The following is a 4,589-nucleotide window of genomic DNA, read 5'->3' as shown; positions in this document are numbered from 1 at the left end:
ATCTGGGCGGGCCGAGGGGGTGGGGCCTGGATGGGGGGCGGAGAGCGGAGCCCGAGTAGATGGGCAGAGTCTGGGCCTGGGTAGAGGGCGGGGCCGAGGTGGAAGGCGGGGTCTGAGTCTGGACCGAAGGGCAGGGGTTGGACTGGGGCAGAGGGCGGAGCCTAGGCGGGGTCGGGGCTGAACAGAGAGAGGAGGCTGGCGGGGCCCATGCGTACTCCAGCGCGCTGGGTCGCAGTGCCGTTTTTCGCTCCGTCTCCCTTTCTGTGTCGAATGTCAGTTTTCTAAAAAAAGAGATTAGAGCCTTTGTTTTTACACAAGTTTGCTCGGCGCCGTGTTATCTGACCTAAATTTGGGTTAAAAGTAAAAGGCTTGGCTGCCTCAGCCTACCCGGAGTTGTCCCGTCCGGGACCGATTCTGAGCCATTCTCTTCTAATCGTCCCTGCTTCTCCCGACCACGACCCGCTACTTTTCCAGCTGTAAAAGGCCGTCCTATGCTTGGTTCCCCTTAGGCTTTTTTTTTTAAGCAAACAAATGAATTTAAAATCAAAAGGGTGGAAAATACGCTATTCATGACTTTTGCTGCGGATTCAGAGCAAAAGCACCGGTCCCTTGATCTGAAAAGTGCTAACAATTTTCACTAAGATGTCAATCGTTTCGAACCACTTTAAAGTGTAACAATTTTACTGAAACCATAAACAATTAAAAAGGTATTTGTAGCCCTTGTTGCTTATTAAAGCAGGAGGGGGCGCTGGGTTCCGTTTGATTTTCCTGGAACACACAAAGAATTCTAAACTAGTAAATGGGAAGCAAATTAATATATGCTTAATATGTACTAGAAAAAATTATGCACATACTGTGTATTTTTCATGCATTGGTCATCTTGTGGCTAAAGTAGGTATTGTATGTCAGTTTAAGAAAAGGAAAGTTGTAAGAAAAACATTAAAGTGTTAGGGGTTGTCGGCAGTCTTGTCTCGCTCTAATCACCTTGTGTCTTCTGTCCCATCAGGGATGCAGGTCCACACCTGCCAACTCTCCCCATCCTTTAGGTAGTCTGGTTGGAGCTTCCCGGAATACATCTGCCAGGCCCACCTCGCAAGTGGTAAGAGAGACCACAGGAGAAAGGAGAAAGGCTTTTCCATGTTTCTTGCACCAGGCCCTGTGAATTGTGTAGCTGCCTTTATTGTATATGTCTCATCCCAGCAGACCAAAATTCTATGAGAACAGGGACTTCCTCCTCTACTGCTACTCCCTACTGGCTAGAAGAGTAATGGAGCATACTGTACTAATAAATATGTTAATGCACGCATAGAAAAGTAGGTCATGGTCCTCCAAGTGTCTGGCCTGTTTCACCAGACTGGAAACTCCTGGGTGGTACCAGCTTCATTATTTACTTTCTTTGCCTTATGCCTACCTGAAAGTCCGGTGCACCACAGGTGGTTACAACTGCTCAGGGCCTACAGCAACGAGACCAGGGGCAGCAGCTTGATGGGAGGTGTGAACGTCAATTTGCCCTGCCTGCCTCCCAATTTAGGCAGCAAGAATCTGCAGCTTTGATTCCTTTGCTCTGGAAAGGGATGTTTCTGGCTTTATGTGGAATGTGTTCTCAATGGGTAATCTGATATGTTATCTTAATACGTGGGCCAAATGGCTTGTGGAGGGCTGCAATCTCTTGAGTTTGAAAACCTCAAAAGAACCCACAATAGCAAGGGTACTTGCTTAGGTTAAATAAGTGAACTGAAGTAGGTTTCAATAATATTAATGTTCACAGTTATGGATGGTGTTATATTTGGTCTTTGAAATTTTGTTTCATCTTTTTCCTTACGACTTAGATCATCTTTGTCAGAGTTCCAATTTATTTCTGGATGCTTTTAGCCCTCTCGAAAACAATGAAATCCTTCATTATTCACAAAGGATATTTCACAGTTCAATTAAAAGCAATTTTAGAGTTCACTGCATCACAGCAAACACAAACCAGAAACTTAATAATTTAAAAGTCTGTAAGTATATCAGGGAAAACAAATTGCATGCAAACATGTAAAAAGGCAAAAAAGGCCACTGACTTGCTTATAATCACGGAAGAGCTAAGATTCCTTTATAGGAACCCAAGAAAACAAGGCCAGGCACCAGTCACAATTGTGGGAAGGATACTGGCCTGTAGATGGGGGCTCTAAACTGGCAACTTTAATGTTATGAATAGAGAACTGAACTGCCAGAGGATTGCACAAATGTGTTCTCTGGATGCTGGGAGCACTGTTTGAAATGTGTGACCAACAGCTTGATAAAATGTAGATTTTTTTATTGTAATGAACTCCATGGAATTAAATTCTGGGGCCTAAAGATACTGGCAGTGAGGTCCCACTTGAGTTCTTAACTCCCTATAAATGTGTCTGCCAGGCCCACCAGAAAGTCTCCATCTTACAATCCTTTAAGGGTTATAAGGACAGTGATTTTTTAAATCTATTTTTATATCTTTCTAAATATACATGTTATACATGTGTCAGGGCCTTCCAGATTCCTGTTTAAGTTACAGTACATGCTAAAAACTACCAGATGATTAGCATCACAACAAAAATTTTACTAAGCTTTTTCTTGCTAGCACAAAAGTCTGGCTGAAGTATTGCTTGCTATCTTCCACATATTCTACAACAGTCCTCCAATCCCTTCACTCAAGGGGACAATCCGGTAAATAAACGTTCACCCTGGAAGTGGAGAAAACGAGCTTTATTATAATGATTGGAGATTCTGTGCATGGTAAAGATATACATATGAATCTTGTTTCTCCTATGTTTCAAGACAGAATTAAAGTTTTATTGTAGACTAAAGCATCCAAAATACTGCAGTACGTATGTAGCTACGAACATACAAACACTTTGATGCACAGCACTCATTCTCTTCTTTAAATAGGCAGTCAGCATCTTGATTCATAAAAGAACAAATGATGAGAGTATCAGTATCGGTGTCAGAGAGCGCAAGACTTAGTGTTTTATACACAAAACGTGTGAAACAGACCTATGAAGATGGAATGTCAAAAATCCAAAAAGAAAACAAAGGAAGCAAAAAAACCTCCACAATCGTACAAAGTATTTGAAAGCTACAGAACTGAGAGTGACATAAAGAATTCTACCACTAGAATACACTCTGGTGATGACAGAACATTCCAATGTCCTAAAGCGAAAGCACTGAATTTAAGGCTGTGCTGCTTTCAAAAATCAGTGGAAGTGCTGTACATTCATTGGAACAACATAGCCAATTTATTTATCTATTCTAGCACATGAATAGCTTTCATACATTCTGCACAAACAGACCACACAATCACTGCCGCACAATTCATCTTTGAAAGTTAAGATTAGCATCATGATTTGTAGCTTACTGTCATTTAAAACAAACCAAAAAGTTATTTATTTATACCAAATAAATCTTCAATGGGCACTTGGTTTTCCTTTATGGCAATACTAGATTCCTAGTTATCAAAAATACTAAAATAACTGTAATGTTCAAAACCCTGCAACATTTACAGAAAGCAATAGTATTATGACTTTTTCGGTTTTAAGCAGAATTAGATAAGGTTTGCATCCAATAGTTTCGATTTCCTCTTCTCTGGGAATGTTTTTTGATTCTTCAACTAAAAACACTCCTCCCTTTTCATAAGCTGGCTAGTAAAGAGGAACAGAGTTCAAATGTACAAAGCATCCTTCTCCTCGGAAGTCATTCGCAAGGTTATCTGATGTTCACTTGCTATATCATCAGATTTACCTGGAGCACTACTGCCAAAGCATCTGCGTCCCTCCTTCCGTGGGAGGATCCCTCGACCCTTGCTAGTGCACCGCTAGTCCAGTTAATTCCACGTGAGGACATACCCTGTATTTAGTAGTGGAAGCAAGTGTGCAATAGTTGCAAGGATCTGGAGTACTTATTCGCTTGAGTATAGTCATAGACTAAATAGAAATAAGGAAACTTGGGGACTTGTTTAGTTATGGGGACTAAAGTTCACCAAAACACTACATACCAGTTTTAAAAAGTGGTCAAGAGTCATGAAGGCTTTTGTCCATGTGTTTCTGGACGGTCACACGACTCCCCACCTTCCCATGGCCAGCAGGGGAGGTCTGTGTTGGGAGAGAATGTGCTGTCACTGACCTTAAATTCTAACTGGCAATATTTTGCCGGAAGTGCCCAGGAGAAATCTGAATGAGTACTTTTTCAGTGCTACTTATCATGAACATATGACAGGTTCTATACACTTGACAAAGAGAAATCAAACAATCATGGTACCCCAGAAAAAAGCCACTTATTTTAATACCCTTCTCAGTTTACCAGAAACCATTGTCTATAGAATGTGACAAAATTTCATTGAAATCTTGTCTATTTGTATCTTATAAGCAGCACTTGCCCTGAAAATATGCATACAAGAAATATAGTAAATGCATGTATGTATCCAGGTGTGAAATGTTATCTCTAATATACATGATTACATATTATTTGGAAAACACAGTAGTTCCTGGAGTGCCTATAGCATGGGTTTTAGTAACAGATAGTGGAACAGGTCCAAGTCAAGCTATCTGTTCTTTTTTTCCAGTTTGTGACATTAAAAA

At 41.0% G+C, this 4,589-nt stretch overlaps 1 protein-coding gene across 2 annotated transcripts in view; it reads right to left on the bottom strand.

Moving 5' to 3' along the window:
- Trim2 (tripartite motif containing 2) overlaps nt 1-4,589 on the bottom strand; it is a 97,756-nt gene that overhangs the window by 40,223 nt on the left and 52,944 nt on the right. The gene's annotated exons all lie outside the window — the stretch shown is intronic.

The sequence above is a fragment of the Fukomys damarensis genome, unplaced genomic scaffold (assembly GCF_012274545.1).
Source record: "Fukomys damarensis isolate Sample0158 unplaced genomic scaffold, DMR_v1.0_HiC HiC_scaffold_38, whole genome shotgun sequence".
Classification (NCBI taxonomy): domain Eukaryota; kingdom Metazoa; phylum Chordata; class Mammalia; order Rodentia; family Bathyergidae; genus Fukomys; species Fukomys damarensis.
This window is presented reverse-complemented; position numbering and strand designations above follow the sequence as displayed.